Below are 18,393 nucleotides of genomic sequence, written 5' to 3'. Positions count from 1 at the left end.
AACTTGGAAAAAAAAAAACAACCCTACACTTGTTAAGTGCATGTATGTATGTGTGCGTGTGCATGCGAGTGTGTGTGTGTGTGTGTGTGTGTGTGTGTGTGTGTTTATGTGCACCAGAGTTGGTTCTTTCCTTCCATCACGTGGGTCCCGGAGATCAAGCTCAGTTTTCAGGTTTGGCTGCAATCACCTTTACCTACTGAGGCATCTCTCTGGCCCCTTAAAAACAAAAACAAACAAACAAAAAAAAAAAAACCAACAAACAAAAGAAAAAATTGTTGAAAATATAAAATCATAGGGGCTGGAGAAATGGCTCAGCAGTTAAGAGCACTGGGTTTGGTTCTCAGCACCCACATGTCAAACTCAAAACCATTTCTAACTCTAGGTCCAGGGGATCCAATACTCTTTTCTGGCAACTGCGGACACCAGGCATGCACATGGTGCACAAACATACATGCAGGCAAAACACTCATATACATGAAATAAAAATAAATAAATAAGTCATAAAAAATACAATCACAGATATGAGAACTTGTCTCAGAAGCAAAGTATGACTGCTCCTACTCAATACACCTGTTTCTAAAGACGAGACAAGATGGAGAGTTTTCAAGGGATATCCAACAAAAGACTAAAAATATTCCTTTGAGTCAGGTTCATGAACTAGCTGGCCATGAACTAGCTGTGTAGCTGCGGATGACCTTGAACTCTTTCATCCCCCTGTCTGCCTCCCAAGTTCTGGGGTTAAAAGTGTGCACAAACATACCTTGTGTTGGGGTGCTGGTGGTTAGACCCAGGGCTTCATACATGCAGACAAGTATTGTACACACTGAGCTGTATTTCCGGCCCCCAGCTTCTGCATTTTATCTTACTGGAGTATAGGTTTTAAAATTAGGAAAAGCCCAGAAATCACCAACAGCTAATTCAAGATGAACAATGGAATCGATGTGAAACATCAAAACAGCAACTTGGGAGGGAGGGGGAATAATTACAAATAAATACGTAATATCAAATCCAGAAAAAAAAATTTAGGAAGAAGTAGGCAGTGAGATGGCCCTGTGCATAAAGTCTTTTCAGCACAAGCCCGATGACTTGAGGTCAATGTAGGTCAATACCTACTACACTGAAGAAGGAGAAAACCAACTACAGATTGTTTTTGAGCCACACATACATGCATACATGCACAGCACACCCAAATAAATGATAAATAAATATAAAGTATTTTAATTAGTAACAAGTGAAACTTCTTGCTTAGCCTTTTCCTCATTCACTGCCCCTGAAGATATCCATAAATACAGAATTTGAAACACACATGACAGTAAAGGGCAGAGGAGCCCACCTATGCAATAGATAATCAGGAACATTCTAAGGTCCATTTTATTCTTAGGAAAGTGTCAGCAACATTTGTGAGACACAAAGTATGCAAAAGTGTAGTGATAAAACACATAGGAAGCCAAGCATTCTGCAATGTCTCTATTTGAAGATGAATGAGATGTTGGTTCTGCCCGGCATGGGGACAGGAGGAAATGAGAGGCAGGAGGATAGAATTCAAGGCCAGCCTGAATTTTATGTCCAAACTTCGTTTCAAAAACATAAACAGAAAAAAGATGTAGGTTCTGATATGCTCTCCTAAGAAGATGGCTTCAAAGGACTGAGAAAAAAAACAGGGGCAGTGTGGGTAATTCAGGAACTGGCAAAAGGCATGGTAAAGAAAAGGATGGTAGCCAGGCATGGTAGGACATGCCTTTAACCCCAGCATCAGAAGGCAAAAGCAGGCAGGTGGAGATTTCTGCAAGCTCCAGGCCAGCCAGGGCTTCACAGTGAGGCCCTGTCTCATAAAAAGGGAAAGAAAAGGGTAGGGAGAGGATGTGACTCAGCATTTGGGTGCCTGCCCAGCATGGGAGCGGTCCTAGGTGCTTGTTGATGCATTACACACAGACACACACACACACACACACACACACACACACACACACACACAATGGACCTGCAGGGAGAAGGACCTGCAAATCAGGAAGCAAGAAACCCAGTAGTCCCCACTTACCTGCGGGTTTATTTTCTATACTTTCACTTAACCAGTCAACCACAGTATAGCACTATCACACGGAAAATTCCAGAAATGAACAAGTCATGAGCCTTAGGTTGAACCTTGCTCTGAGCACCATAGCATCTTACCCTGTGCCCACCTAGACACGAGTCATCCTATGTCCAGCATGTCCAGTTAATAAGTCCTTAGCCACTTAGTAGCCACTTAGTTATTCATTTAGTAGCTCTCTCGGTTGTCAGATTGTGCCATGGTATTACATGCTGCTGTTCAAGTAATCTTTATTTGACTTAGTAATGGCTCCAAAGCACAAGAGTAATAATGGACTTAAAACAGGGAAGAACAGATTAATTCTGGTTCTGTGTAACGATGGACACATGAAAAAAAGAAATAGTACAGAGGGCTCTGTGTTAAGTGGGTGCTTCAGGCACCTGCCAGGGAGCTTAGAATATGTCCCTGCTAGCTAAGGAGGTGCCCTGGCTAGACAGAGAAACAGATGACAGACAATTGATAAGTGGTAGAGAAATGATGATAGATAGATAATAGATAGATGGTGATAGAAAGAAAGATGGATGATAGATGACAGAGATGATGACAAATGATTGATAGATGGTAGGTAGATAAATGATGATAGATGGTAGTAGATAAACAGAGAGATGATAGAGATGATAAATGACATGATTGGTACATGGTAATTAGATAAATGATGATAGATAGATAGATAGATAGATAGATAGATAATTAAATAGATATATAGATGATAGATAGGTAAGTAAATGATAATAGATGATAGATTATAGATGATAGACAGATGATAGGTCTCTATTTCATAATGGTTTAAGGTACAAATGAGCACGAGGCAGAAGATCTGCTATGAAGATTCCAATAAGGAATTTAGACTTCATCTGTGAGACGCCATTGAGAATCGGGGAAAAGTAAAATTTACATTTATGTAGGAGGAGGTGGGACACACGTGGATATCAGGAGACAGCTCAAGGGAGTTGGTTTTTTCCTTCCACCCCGTGGACTCCTGGGATCAAACTCAGGTCATCAGGCTTGACAGCAAGTGCCTTTACCTGCAGAGTCATCCAGACAACCCTGCTGAAGATTTATGAGCCAGCTAATGAAATAATTAGCCTATTGTCTATTCAGTCAATACATGCCTAGTCAGGAAATAGCCCTGCCTGAGGCACAGTGAGACCCACCTGTAATCTCCGCTCTTAGAGTGGAGGCTCAGGAGGATCAGGAACCCAGGTATCTTTGACCACACAGGGAGCTGGAGCAGACTAGAGTATAAGAGCTCATCTCAAAACCAGAAAGGAGAAGCAGAGTATGTTAGACAGCTCAAATTTAGATCCAGAGAATCCAGTGAAGATTTGGAAGGTCAGTGCCATGTAAACGATCCATGGGATGAGGGAGCTTGGGCTCAGAGCACTAACCGAAGCTTGAACACAGATTATAAGAGAAAGGAATGTGGCTTCCGGGCTGGATAACGCTTGTTTCTTCATGTTTGAAGGTCAGCACTCAGTGTAAGAGTTACTGTGCGGGGTTGTATAAGCTTGAACATAGGAAGGTTCTTGGCAAACAACTAATCGCCACAAGCCAGACACAGTGGCCTTTTTCTGGCTGAGAACCCAGGGAAGGGCCATCCCTGGCCACCAGAAGAGGTGTCCTGAGCCAGTCACCATGGGAGGCTACACTTCCTCCTGCTGGTGTGAGTTGGTACATCTTAGAGGGAGCCTACATAGACTGCCAGCAAAGTTGACTTCCCAGTCGCTGACAGATGTGACAGAGCCGGAGCTAGTTTGTACGTGTAGCTTTCTGTGGAAAGGAGTTAGATCATTTGGACGTCTCACGCACCTCTTACTTGGTGATTTCTGTAATCATGAACACTCTTCCATTTCGTTCTAGACTACCCTAATGAAAGCAAGAAGTGTCTCTTTTCTAGTGTTACCCAGCATGCCTCATGCCAGGTGAGAAAATTAAAAAGTTGTTCTGATTTAAAAACAAAACAAAAAAAAACAAAAAACAAAAAACAAACAAAAAAAAAAAAACCAAGAGCAGACAAAGTGCCTTATGGTCCCAGCACTTGAATGGGAGTTGCCTGGACCAGGCCAGGTCGTGCGCACTTGTAAGCACATAACTTGGGACTTGGAAACAGAAAAATCAGGAACTCAAGGTCAGCCTCAGCTCGACAGTGAACTCATAGTGAGCTTGGGCTCCATGAGACCCTACCTCAGAAAGTCAAAATCGGGTCCGGAGAGATAGCTCAGAGCGGTTAAGAGCACTTGCCAAGGACCTAGTTCAATTCTCAGCCCCAACATGGTAGTTCCCAAGCACCTGTACTAACTCTAGTTCCAGGGGCTTCTGGCCTCCTCAGACACCAAATGCACGTGGTATGTACACAGACAAGCAGGAACACTTACATACACATACGGTAAAAACATTAAAATTCTAAAAGCCAAAAACATTTCAAAAAATGTAGCATCAGAGAGAAATAGCAGATGAAAATTTTAATGAATATGGGGATAGGAGTTATTTTGTACACCGCCAAGTAGATCTACCTGCACAGCTGTATGCCACAGTCCCTCAGCATGTATAGAGGGTGGTGGTTTGACTGGGAATGGCCCCGTAGACTCCTATGCTGGACGCTTGGCCTCGTTGGAAGAAGTGTGGCCTTGTTGGAGGAAGTGTGTCCCTGTAAGGGGAGCTTTGAGGTCTCATCTGCTCAAGCTTCCTACATCCCAGTGAGGCTCACGGTCACCTGTGCCGCCTCAGATCAAGATGCAGAACCCCCGGCTTCTTCTCCAGCACCGTGTCTGCCTCCACGCCTCCACACAACAGTGGGCTAACCCTCTGAAACTCTAAGCCAGCCCCAATTAAATGTTTTCATGATGTCTCTTCACAGCGACAAAACTAAGGCCCGGGTCAAAGGTTGCAGTATATAATATAGTGTCTTCCCAGTGACTCCTCTTGTGTGGCTGTTTACCTCTCTAAATGGCGTGAGAACTGGGAGAAGGGAGCTGATAAATGAGTCAGACTAAAGTCTCATGAAATAGCCAACTTTATTCAGAGCATCAGACAATTTATTCTCTGAGGGCTAAGAAGACTGACATGAATAAAGTTTACAATCACCAGGACAAGCCAAGCATGGCAAAAAACAAACAAACAAACAAACAAAAAAACACATGTTTTTCCATAGAGGCATATAAACAAATAATAATAGCAAGTTGTAATAAATAATCTGAAGTAAACTCACTCCTATCTGGTACACCTGGGAGAGACATGAAACACATTCCAAGAACAATTCATGTTCTGAGAAAACTGAGGCCACGAGACTCTTGGTTTCTTGGCATTTTCTCACAAGCACCCAGAATTCTCACATGACTTCATTCTTGGACTGTGTGCTGACAGCTGACCAAGGCAGCATAATTTGAGTCAATAATCTACAAAACAGTTGTATAAAAATCACAGTGTATGACTTAGTAGAAATGAAACAAGAGAACTCATGCAGAAATTTAGGCAATATCCTAAATATATTTCACAAATGTCTGGGTTTTACTCATTTAATGTTAGGGCATTCCATAGATATGACAAGTGTGTTGCTGGTGGATTAACTTAAGTGGAAGTGTATTTAGCATGTGTAACCCCAGTGACCTTTCCCAGAAGAGGAGAGAGAGAAGAAAAGGCAGGGAGGGAAGAAGGGAGGGTGGGAGGAAGGAAGGAAGGAAGGAAGGAAGGAAGGAAGGAAGGGAGGGAAAAAGAAGGGAAGGGGAAGGAGAGGAAGAAAAGGAGGGAGGGAGGAAGGAAAGAGATGAACTGAACTCTGAAGAGAAGGAAAGGTCGTAGCTGAGAGGTAGAAAACTTGGTTCTTATGTGTGAACCCCTTGACTTGATACCCATCACCTCATAAACAGACAAATAAAATAGATTTAGCCAATGACCCGAGTCTGGTCCCCAGCACCCTCCTCTGGCAGCTCACAACCTTCTGTAATTTCAGCTGTAGAGACTCTAATATCCTCTTCTGGCCTCTGAGGTACTTGAACTCATGTGTGCACACACCCGTTTTAGACACACAAATGCACATAATTAAAACCAAAATAAAACATTAAAAAATAAAAGAGAATTTTGGAGGGTGTCAAAAACTGCAGATATATTTAGAGTTTCTTTTCTTAACACAGGATCTTGCTGTGTAGCCCAGGCTGGCTGACCTAAAACCCCACATCCTCCTGCCTCAGCCTCCTAAGTGCTGAGGTTACAGGTATATACCACAATGTCTGGCTCTGCAGTTATGTTTCATGTTGTCACAAAAGATAGACATAAAATTAATCTTTCACAGACAGTAGAGTTGAATAAACGTGAATGTCAAGGAATGTAGAGAGAGAATCGAAAAATTCACTAAAATTGCTTACAGTTGTAGGCATGCCTGAGGGTACACACCTTAATAGAGGCAGGAAGATCTTTACGAGTTCAAGGCTGGCCTACCGCATAAGTTCCAGGACAGCTAGGCATACATAGTGTCACCCTGTATCTAATTAATTAATTAAATTTAAAAATAAAAAGCTGGGCATAGTGGTGCATATCTTTAATCCCAGCACTGGGGAGGCAGTGGCAGTTGGTTATCTGAGTTCAAGGGCAGCCTGGTCTACAGAGTGAATTCCAGGACAGCCAGAGCTACATAGAGAAAGCCTGCTTTCAAAAAACAAAAGAAGAGGCTGGAGAGATGGCTGAGTGCTTAGCAGCACTGGCTTCTTTTCCAGAGGTCCTGAGTTCAGTTCCCAGCAACCACATGGTGGCTCACAACCATCTATAACATGATCTGAAGCCCTCTTCTGGCATCCAGGCATATATGCAGATAGAATGCCCATTAATGTCAAATAAATAAATAAATCTTTAAAAAAAAAAAAAAGAAAAAAGAAAGAAAACAAAAAGATCACTTGCTGCTCTTCCAAAAGACTCTGGTTCAATTTCCAGCACTCATGTGGCAGCTGGCAACCATCTCTAGTTCTAGGGGAGCTGGCACCCTCACACAGACATACATGCAGGCAAAACACCAATGCAGGTAAAAAGAAAGGAAGAAAGACCAAGTAAATAAATGGGGAAAATACATTGTAGTTCTATGTTGGAAGACTCAGTATGTTCCCTTTTCATCACTGTGACAAAATACCTGATGTAATCAGCTTAAAAAGAGGACGGGGCTGGAAATATGGCTCAGTGGTTAAAAGCACAAGCTGTTCTTCCAGATGGACCTGGGTTCAAGTCCTGGCACCCACATCGCAGCTCACAGCCATGTGTAACTCCAGTTTCAGGGGAGCTGACGCCTTCTCCAGGCCTCCCCAGGCACCAGGCATGTACATGGTGTACTGACATACATGCAGACAAAACACTCCTACATATAAAATGAAAGTAATGTTTTTAAAGAATTAAAAAGAGAGAAGGTTTACTTTGGTTAAAAGTTTTGGAGATTTTAGTCTGCGATCTAGTTTTGAGAATGTGGTAAGACAGAAGATAACAACAGGGAACATAATGGAGCAAAGCTGTTCACACTTGGCGCTAAGAAGTAAAGAGAGAGAAAGGAAGGAAGGAAGGGACGCCAGGCTTGGTGGTACATGTCTTTAATCCCAGCACTCAGGGAGGCTGTGAGGCCAGCCCAGTCTACAAAGAGACTCCAGGACAGACAAGGCTACACAGAAAAACCCTGTCTAGAAAGGAAGAAAGAAACAGAGGGAAAGAAGGAAGGAAGGAAGGAAGGAAGGAAGGAAGGAAGGAAGGAAGGAAGGAAGGAAAAGGAAGGCACTGAAGTCTTGCTGTTCCTTCAAGGCATTCCAGTGATCTAACCTTCCCCACTAGACCCCACTTGCCAATTTCACCACAGTCTGGCAACAAAGCCATTAACTATGGGGTGGAGACACACACACACACATACACACGCACACACACGCACACACAGAATCATAGCTCTCACCTCAGAAAAGGAAGAGAGATAGTTTATTCTGTAGTCAAGCACAAGCAACCATGGCTGGGAACACCAAACACCGCGTTCTAACACACTAACAGCTTCCTGAGGTCTTACTGTGACAGAACAAAGCCGTAAACCAAACACAGCTGAGATGCGATGGTGGGTACCTCAAGCAGAGAGCTTATGCAAAGCAGGGAGGTCCTCACCTGACTCCAGATGCTATCTGAGGACACTGAGATTCTGGGTTGGTGGAAGGCAGGGTCTGATCTTACAGTCCACAGGATGTACCTAATAGAGACAGGATGTTAGGTCACACACAGAGCTGGCAATAAATGGTTAGCTAAGGATTAAGACACCTAGCTCAAGGTATTTGGTTCTGGATTGTCAACATTCCAAGCTCTGTACAGTCCCTGAAGTTCCGGTCAGTCATTGCAGCTTCTTTTCAGGAACTTAAGCTCAGGGAATCTGACATTCCAGATCCAAATCCTAACACCCAAAATCATAAGGGTGTCGATTTTCTTACTGTAAAGTCAGTGTGATCTCAATTAAAAGCCTAATTTATTTTTGGTTAGTTTTGCTGAATATAGCCAAAGTATTGCTGTTCCTTTTGGTTTTTGAGACAGGGTCTCACTATGTAGCCCTGGGTGGCCTGGAACTCACTGTGTAGACCAGGACGGCCTTGAATCACAGAGTTCTGCCTACCTATGCCTCCTCCTGAGTGTTGGAATGAAAAGGTTCATGCCCCTACCCAGTACTCTTAAAAGACAAGACCATGCATCAAGACTTAAGTCACACCGTGATAAGGTGTGTGGTCACAAGGACAGGACAGTGACCAGAAAGAGCCCTGTGCACGTGAGAAGCCTTAAGAGCCCACTGTGCTGTGGGGAAGGAGGGAGAGACGAAGGGATTTAGATTGTACCTTTGTAGAATTCTCCAGAGAAGCAGAAATGGAGATAGAGAAAGGGCCTGGTGGAAGGAGGTTGAGAAGAGAGAGGAAGAAAAAAGGGAGGGCAAGAAGTCTCGGGAGCCTCTACCTTGCTGAGTGTGAAGCCAGCCACTTTCCGCATGAACATTTCTTCAAATTTAGTATCCGGAACACAGTTGGTGTAGGCAGGCAATGACTGGCTTGGAGGCTTTGGTTTGTCCCGGGCAGTGGATCCTTTGAGGTTTGCTGCCCTGCGGAAACTGACACAGAGGAAGCTGTGAGCATCGCCTGCGCCCGTGTGTATCAGCCGAAACAGCCTCTCCACACTGTTCCGCAGCCGCGCGCGCACACGCGCACACACACACACACACACACACACACACACACACACACATACATATATGGAGAGAGGGAGAGAACACTCAAGCCTAGAACACACTATATATCCAAGGCTGGCCTTGAACTTGATGTTGATCCTCCTGCCTCAGCTTCCTGAATATTACAGGTGGGAGCTGCAGTGCCCAGCCTGCAGTTTTTCCTGAACAGAATTCAGCAGTCATAAATGGGCGTGTGCTGTGGGTGCCACAGGACTGAGGAGCCGATGAGTTAGAGCGCCCCACAGACATTACCTCACGTCCTCAGCAGGGGGAGCAGAGGCTCTGGGCCCACACTTCACAGCCAAGGCCCGAGGGCCGCTTTTCTCTCCATGTGTGGTAGGAGGACTTCCTCCCGGACCATCCTGGGGGAACCATGGCTACGTGTGGGGGTGGCGATTTATGTTCCACTTCTTAGTATTCGGGTTCTTTCCCTCCTGAGGTACCCTTGGGTGAGGTAGCCCATCCCACCCTCTGGTTGGCTCAGTGGTTCTCAACCTTCCTCATGCCCTTCAACACAGTTCTTCCTGTTGTGGTGACCCCCCCACCATAAAAATTATTTTTGCTGCTACTTCAGTAGTGTAAATTTGCTGTTGTGAATCGTAACGAGGATCATTTGTTTTCCGATGGTCTGAGGCCGACCCTTAGGAAAGGGTCAGGGTCAGGGGTCACAGCCCACAGGTTGAGAACCCCTGAGTTAGCTAGAGGAACTATAATAGAAATGGTTTTTTGTTGTTGTTGTTTCTTTGTTCGTTTGTTTGTTGAAAGCAGGAAAGGCTGTTTGTGTCTGTTCGTTTCCTCTGTTCTCTAACTGTGGGCGGAAGATGACTCCTGAGAAGGCTAACCGCTGTAGGGAAAATGAATGGGCTTGTAGAACCGAGGGCAATCTGAAAGCCTGTGAGACCCAGGCTCTGAGGGCCGCCCCACAGCTCAGGGCAAATGACGCAGCAGAAAGGAACCTGCCAGCTGGGCCAGGCTGTCAACGTTGAAATCCCAGGGGCCCCGCCCAGCCCTTCCGGTTTCCTGGAATGCTGTCCCTGTCACATGGTGGCTGCGGAAAAACCCTGCCACAACCGGGAAAGCTGGAGTGACCAGGGGACAGAGGAACAGTGACAGGCAAAGCCACGCGCTTACCAGGCTGCACCCCAAGGGGGGTGGGGGTGGGCACGGTGCAGGCAGGCTGGCTCGCCTGGCACCGGTCAGCCCTACCTTGGCCCCACTCACAAGAGTCCACTGTCTCAGCCCAGGGCTTGAGGCCACATCACACAGGTCAAGAGGCTCACTAGTGTGTCCTGAGGAAGGTGAGACAGAGGTGACCCGGGGAAAGGCTGTTTGCCCCAACACTGGCATGCGGATAATCTCATTTTAAACACTGTCACTCACGCAGAAAGGCTTCGGCCTGCCTTCCTTCCGCTGCTGGAGCCCTGGAATGTGGCGGTAGCTGTCAGGGAGGCCCAGCTGAGGTGGAGGGAGGAAAAGTACCAGCCCTCAGAGCCAGAGGTGCGCTAGCTGGGAGCTAGCTGCCACCAGCCCCAGGTTCCGCTGCACCCCCTTGTTACTGAGAAGAGCTCCAGGAGATGGAAGTTGCCAGGACACTTTATTTCCCCCGGAGCTGGAGTGGAACCCAGGGCCTGTGGCATGCTAAACAAGCCGCCTACACCAAACTGCACTCTGCCCTGGTGCATTCTGGGTGATGCTTCAACAGAAGAGTCGCTGGGGCTGGGGGTTGGGGGTGTGCAGCGGTAGAGCATCTGCCTGGCATGTGCAAGGGTTTTTGGAGCTCAGCGTCACAGAAAAGAAGAGGAAGAGAAGGAGGGGAAGAAGGAGGGGGAGAGAGGAAGAGAGAGAAGAAAGTATTAGCCCCCTCGAGTAGGAGTGTACGTGTCTGCAGGGACTGTGGAGCCACAGGAGGCTTGCATCCCAACTGGGGACTTCGTGTCAGCCTGTACAAACAAGACTACTGACTGTAGCTACTTGCACTAGTGTTAACCTCTCCTCTCTCTCCCCACCCCCACCCCCTCACCCCGTCAGCATACTTACCGTCTCCATCATACGCACTTGCAGCATGTCCGCTATACAGACGGGAAGACAGAGCCTAGGCACTGTGAGCACCCAGCCAACCTGACGCAACCAGTTCCAAGATTCCAATCAGTGTCTCTGTGATTCAGCCTTCAAGCTGGGGCTGAAGGAATGACCTCCTGTGTGTGTGTGTGTGTGTGTGTGTGTGTGTGTGTGTGTGTGTGTGTGTTGAAAGTGAGTGCGGTATCTTTCCAGCCAGCCAGTGCAGGGTTGCCTGAGGCAGCAGGTAGAGGGGAAAGTTAAGAGGAAATGTATCCCTTCTCCTGGGCCTGCTGGGCCTGCTGGGACAGACAGGGCACGGGGTGGGGCTGTCACTAGGATGGAATCTCGCTGGCAGGTAGAGCACAGGGCCCATCCCTGAGAAAATAACTTGGCCTGTCTTTTCAAATCCCAAGGCAAGATTATATCCTGAAGCAATCCCTTTAACTGTGCATTTCAGTTGGAACACATGTGCCCAGCACACACGCACACCACACACATACATACATATACCACAGGCACATGGACACATCGCGTGCATTCACACCACACACCCAACACAGGCACCTACGTCAAACGCATGTACACACCACATGTACCATGCCATACACACTGTGCACACGCCGTGCCGTACACTACACACCACACACACATAGACACACGCCACACACACACCAAAGCCCAGCAAACAACCTGCAGTTCTGTAGGTGAGAGGAACATCTTCCAGCCCTGCCTCAGCCTCTTCTCCCTGTAACGCACGTGGCTGTGCCTCCAGCATGGTGCCGCCTGCTCTCACCCTCCTGCTCACCTCACCACACTTCCATAAGGACTCTTCTCATCACGCAGACCCCGTGCAGATGGTCAGTAAGCTTCCCGTTTTAGTGGTGTTCAAAAACACCTTTTAGTTACATTTGCTTGTGGGGTATGGGTGTGGAGACCAGAGCACAAATTCTTTAGCTAGCTGTTCAAGGGAACAAACTTGGGATTGAGCTCAGTCATATTTCTCTCTCTCTCCCTCTCTCTCTCTCTCTGTCTCTCTCTCTCTCACACACACACACACACTCCATTTTAAGATTCTTGATCACATCTGCATAGCCCCCTTTGTCACACAGGCAAAGATGAGGAGATGGCCATTTTTCTTTTTTCTCTTTCTTTCTTTTGGGGGTTGGGGGTGGGGTTTTTGAGACAGTGTTTCTCTGTGTAGCCTTGGCTATCCTGGACCGGGCTGGCCTTGAACTCACAGAGATCCATCCTCCTCTGCCTCCCTGGGCGCTGGGATTACAGGCATGTGCCACCACGCCCAGCCATTGTGTTAATTTTCTGTGGCTGTAATAAAGAAGAAAGTTTATTTTCTATACAGTTCTATACAGAGGGTTAGAGTCCATATAGCTGGGAGAACATGGCAGCAGGCAGCAGCAGGAGGCTGGTCGACCATATCCTGCATCCACACACAGGAAACAGGAAAAGCAATTGGAAACTGGGCAAGGCTGTAAACTTTCGAAGCTCTCCCACCCAGTGATACAGATCCTCCAGCAAGGCTCCCGTTCTAAAAGTTCCATAACCTTCACCAACACTGCCAGTTTGACCAAGCCTGTATGGGATGTTTCTCAGTAAAACCATCCCAACCATCATTCCAGGCTACTGTTCTGTCTGCTGCCCTACCATTGTACCACCTATATGAGCTCCAGCAGCCGTCTCTCCATGCCTTATTACTCCTGCTTCCCAAAGGAAAAGAAAACAAGGTCAGGATCTATACAGTGGGGCTCTGTCGGATGGGAACAGCCAGTGTCTCTGTTGTTCTGCCTGGTCTGGTAATGGAGGATGAACAGGAAGACAGTGTCTAAGAATAGGATGGGAGGGAGAAAAGTTGTGGCAGCCAGAAGAGGAGGGGAGGCTAACGAAATGCTTGTCACCATGAGCCCTGGACCCCACAGACACCAGCAGCCTCTCCACTACTTCTTGGACAGTCCAGAACTTTTGATTACTCTCAGTGGACTTGCTGAGGGCCAACACTCACCCTGATCAACCACTATCATTGTTTTCCAAATCTATCATCAGCCATTTGGGAAGATTAAAAAGATTGCCTCCAAGTCAAGCCAGGCATGGTAACAAACACCTGTAATCCCAATTCTCAGGGGGGAAGAAGCAAAAATGAGCAGGAGTTCAAGGTCATCCTTGGCTAGATATTAAACTCAAGGTCAACCTGAGCTTCCAGAGACCCTGTCTTAAAATGTACTAAAATATATACGTGAAAAGCAAGCAAACAAGCATGTATTCCTTTCCAGTGTAGCAGGTGGCCTGGATGTAATTGGGCAAATATGGACAGAGAGGAGAGCAAGCTATCAACTTCAAAAGCGTACCCCACAATCAGAACTACATGTTCATAGCTTCCTTAGCTTAGGGATGTGAAGAAGGCAGAGGCCAAAGAACCTCCACCTCGGCCTGTGTAAGCGAACAGCAGCAGGTAGAGCACACTCTCCCAGGGACGCCTCCTCAGGTTTATGTATTTCATATGAAATCATTACATGATTTCACATCAGGTCCTAGAAATTCCATCAATGTACATTCTGGACACCGGAAATTAAACAGCAGGCAGGGCTAGTTCATGTGTGGACCATATGCAAGGGCTGTGTGAAAGAATACGTCCTGGGCAAGGCACAGAACTAACATGGAAGCCACACAATGCGCATGTTAAACACACCAGGGTCTTATCTGAGTCGTGGGTGGGTTAAAGCTGTTCAAATGGCTGCTGTTAACAAGATCCTCCTCTGGACATGTGGCTTCCTAGACTCACAGGAGCTAGTTTCAATATATAAACATACTTAAATAATAATGATGAACCTATTATCTATAGTAAATATTGTTTATTAGTCTATAATGTGCGCACATATGTACTTATGTGTGCATAGAGATGTGGGTGGATGGATGGATATAAGTGAAATAATTCAGTCACAGTAAAGGACAAATACTGTTACAGTAAAGATAGATAGATAGATAGATAGATAGATAGATAGATAGATAGATAGATAGATAGATAGATAGATAGATTTTGGTAAGGAGAACAGAATCTATACATTGGGTAACCATCTAACCTTCTAAGGTTGTTTGCTTGGCCGAAGAACCATCCCTAGGAAAGCAGCCTCACCTTAAACCATGCTAGAGAGGTGGGATCATTAGTCCCTTAATTTCCCTCCCTAGAGCCCCAGCCTCTGGTGCAGTGGCCTGCTGGCCACAGGCTGCAGTGCCCCAGGCATGCAGTTTGTAAACCTTCTGAATTATGAAGAAAAGTCCAACCTTTCCTTCTCTTCCTAAGCACACTTTGCTTAATGCTTTAGGCTTTTGCCAACATTTTGGGCTTCCTTACTCATCTCTAAAGCCTGGGCAAGCTCATGGTCCATAAAGCCTCCTTATGGACCATGTGGCTGCTTGTCCACCCCATATCTGACCTCCATGCCAGCCTAAATGGCATGTCCTTTTTTCCTTCTGTCTTCCATTCCCTCCTCTGGCCAGCTTTGCCTACCCTGTTTTTATCTCTAATAAAATCCCCCCAAGCTTCCGTTTCAATCCATTCTTTAAATTCTTTCAGTAATGAGACTAAGAACCCCAAGAGGGGCCCCAGTCTCCCCTGTATCCACATGATATGATTCTCCTTATCTGAAGAACCTGGAGAATAGTCGTCAGGGGCTAAAGGGAAGTAGATGGGGAGAAGTCTGTTTACATGTTGGTTTGTGCTGGGGACTGGATCCAAGGCCTCAGACTGTCTTTGCTAGTGAGCTGCACCCTAAGTCTAGGCGTTATTTTAATAGGTACACAATTTTAGTCTTACGATAAAGAAGGTTCTGGAGAGAGATGGTGATGGATGAATAACAGTGCAGATGTACTTAAGATACTTCTGCACAATTCCAAATGGCTAATTTAAGTTTCGTGTAATGTATATTATAGCACATTTTCAAAGGTACTAGAGGAAGACCATATAATAGAATATATATATATATATATATATTTGCATTCAAGCCAGTGTCACAGGGAGCCCAACAGAGATGACCACTCAGTTTATCAATTGAAAGTATTTTTTCTTTTTCTTTTCTTTTTTTTTTTTTTGAAACAGTGGTGTGTGTGTGTGTGTGTGTGTGTGTGTGTGTAGCCCTGGCTGTTCTGGAACTTGTTCTGTAGGCAAGGCTGGCCTCAAACTCAGAGATTCACCCTCCTCTGCCTCCTGACTGCTGGGATTAAAGGTGTGCACCACCATGCCCAGCCAGCAGAAACCACACTCAGGTATTCAGGACCCAGGTATAATGCTAAGTGTTTAGGGTTTTTTTTTTAAGGGGGGAAAAACCCACATTCTGGTGTTTTTCTTGGCAGCTACAGGGGAAAAGTTTTGTGCAAGCAAGTAGATTAACAGAGGGCAGGATGAATAATTAGCTGTTAGGGGAGGTTTGCACAGATATGAAGTTTAACAGAAACTAAGTTAAGTTAGCTACAGTGTCTTTTTTTTTTAACACAGGGTTTCTATGGGTAATTCTAGATGTCTTGGAGCATGCTGTGTAGACCAGGCTGTCCTCAAATTCACAGAGATCCACCTGCCTCTGACTCCCAAGAGCTGGGGATAAAGGTGTTCAGCACCTTGCTAGTTCATTGTTATCTCAGGTTCATAAAGTAGAGTTGTGTAATTTTCCATGCGATTATCCACCAAGGAGATCAATTTCAAGATAAACCTGAAATGGCCTCAGCAAGAATGCAAGACGAAGGAACCTCTGCACACTCTTGCCAGTCACATTCCCCACTGGTTCTATAGGCATGGGTTGACTCAGCCTGTTCTAGGGAATCACAATTGGTTGGTCCTAAGTATCAGTAGCTTAGCTGAGTTTTTTCTCTGTTTGATGTAGTTGGCCATACAGTTGAAGATGCAGAGTCCCATCATACACCCAATCAGAATAAGAATCAATGGTGCAGCTAATGCTGACATTAAGGTGGTCCGCCATGGGGACCAGGTAAACAGAAACTGATGCCAATTATCTCATCTATGCCTCCTTTCTCCCCTTTTTGGGAGGGTTACCCTGACTATGGCAAAGTTTATCCTTAATTAAAACTGACTGGTTGGCATGGAAAGAGCAAATTTCTCCTAAGGCCATGCAAAGTCCTGTTTCATAAAAAGGAGGTCTAGCCTCCTTCAGTTCTGTAGGACCACTTCTGAAAGGGAGTCCTCAACTTAGCTCTCCAGCCCGGAAATAGAATTCCCCAAATGGCCTAGTCTAAGTCTGTCTGGGAACTGAGTTCCCTAAAGTTTCGGTTTCCAACAATCAAGGCTGAGGTGCCTCTGGCAGTCACACTGGCTATATCTGCCTGGACTAGGATTGAGTAGAATTTGGGACCTTTTGACCTTCATTAACATTGAGTGAAGGCCAATATGAGCTCTCCCCTCTTCTCCATTATGGGCTTATACCTGGGGAATAATATACACTAGAGTAGGGATGTGGATTTCCAGTGAGTTGAGGGAGGCACATCAAATTGTTAGTACAAGCAAACGAGGTCACTTGAGCGCATGACGTAAGTACCTTGTCCTTGGCAGGATGACTCACCATTGGCAGGGCATGTATGACATTTTAATCCCTGAAGGCCTCTTTCTAGCTAGTCTTCTCCACAACCTGATTTACTGGCCCCTGACCCTCCCTTAGATCCATACAGTTCTACCCTGGAAGGAACATAAGAGAACAGAAATCCATCCAAAGAATAATTTCCTGTCCCCGTTTTTCTGAATTCCGAAGTCCAGGTTTGGCCCCTCTGTGGATAGGTTGGTAGAAATATATAACCAGTCACCCTCCCAGACTGGAAGGAAGGATGAGTCTGTCATCCAGCACCAGGGATTTTCAAGATGGCTGAAATAGATCATGGAAAATTGTCTGCTTTCCTTCCTCTAGGTTGTAGCCTTGGTATGTGACCTGAGGCACACACAGTTGTGCCCTTTTGGCTGATACTCTGTACCCCCCAGGCTTAGAGGATTTCTAAAAGGCCTTTTGATGCCTGTTGACATTCTTCCTTAGTGGTCAAAGCTATCAGGAGGTCATCTACATACTAGAGCAGGGTCCTTTGTGGATATTTTTGTCTAAATTTCAACAGATCTGGACTCAAGGCTTTACCAAAATATATTGGTGTGTTTTTTACCCCTTTCTTCTTGTCTAGTTCACCTATTTCTTCTCTTGTGTTTCTCAGAGGACAGCATTACTGCACAGAATTTCTTTCCTCATCTGTCTTTGGCTAACTCTTAGGTGTTGTAAATGTTCTGACCAATTTCCAAAAGTTGAGACCTATTATCCCTTCAAATCCTTTAATTTCTGGAGCTTTCTCCTTATGTCTGGGGCTGACTATATGACAAAGGCAATATAAGTGCTTGCTGGTCTTTGGAAGCTTCTGGGTCTAGAGGAATAGATACCCAAAATGTCTCTCATAGCCTTTCCAGAAACTCAGTGAGCAATTCATCAGGTCCTTGAGTAGGTGGACTTGCCTTGGGTAAGCTGATAGGTTTTCTTGCTGCTGATTTTAATTCTCCCAAGAATTTTCAGTAAAAAGGTGTCCAATGCCCTCTTACCTTAAAACCATTTCCAAAAGGCTGGTAAGAGCCTGGGACTTCTCCAAAAATAGATGGTTTGGCGTCCTCCAATTATACAAGTCACTGAGACACTGAGACCTAAGCCATGAACAGGGAAGGAGCTGAACTTCCACCTTTCCTCCTGAAGGAGCTACTTTCCTCTTCCTGGGGCACAGCAAGCTGCTTAGAGCAGGTGGAGGAGGGAAAAGAGAGAGTACACACCTTGAGGAACTGTTTCCTCCTCCCTGTGTGTATACTCTGCTTAGAAAGCAAGGAGCCCCTGGATGCGAGGCCTGGCCCCTCCCTAGCTCAACACAGGGAACAGGACCAGGACCTTGGAACCACAAGTAGGAGTTATGTGAGTAAACAATCCAAAAGCAAGGGGAGCAGGAGTGTGGGGAGGCCAGTTTCCTCTGGTAGGTCTGAGAGAAAAGATGGAGGTCTTTCTGGGCC

At 45.9% G+C, this 18,393-nt stretch overlaps 1 protein-coding gene and 1 long non-coding RNA gene across 26 annotated transcripts in view; one reads left to right on the top strand and one right to left on the bottom strand.

Moving 5' to 3' along the window:
- The window catches only part of Dlgap1 (DLG associated protein 1), a 784,196-nt gene that overhangs the window by 694,157 nt on the left and 71,646 nt on the right, over positions 1–18,393 (top strand). The window lies entirely within an intron of this gene.
- Positions 5,085–18,393, bottom strand: part of LOC110558487 (uncharacterized) — a 28,191-nt gene continuing 14,882 nt past the window's right edge. For both annotated transcript variants that reach the window (XR_009586409.1, XR_002477015.2), the window contains 3 exons: positions 9,032–9,182; positions 8,204–8,285; positions 5,085–5,484 (listed from right to left, as the gene is read on the bottom strand). This is a non-coding gene — a long non-coding RNA (uncharacterized LOC110558487). The remainder of the gene's footprint in view (positions 5,485–8,203; positions 8,286–9,031; positions 9,183–18,393) is intronic.

Source organism: Meriones unguiculatus, chromosome 15, assembly GCF_030254825.1.
Source record: "Meriones unguiculatus strain TT.TT164.6M chromosome 15, Bangor_MerUng_6.1, whole genome shotgun sequence".
NCBI lineage: Eukaryota > Metazoa > Chordata > Mammalia > Rodentia > Muridae > Meriones > Meriones unguiculatus.
Note: the sequence above shows the minus strand (reverse complement) of the source record. Positions and strands in the feature narration are given on the sequence as shown.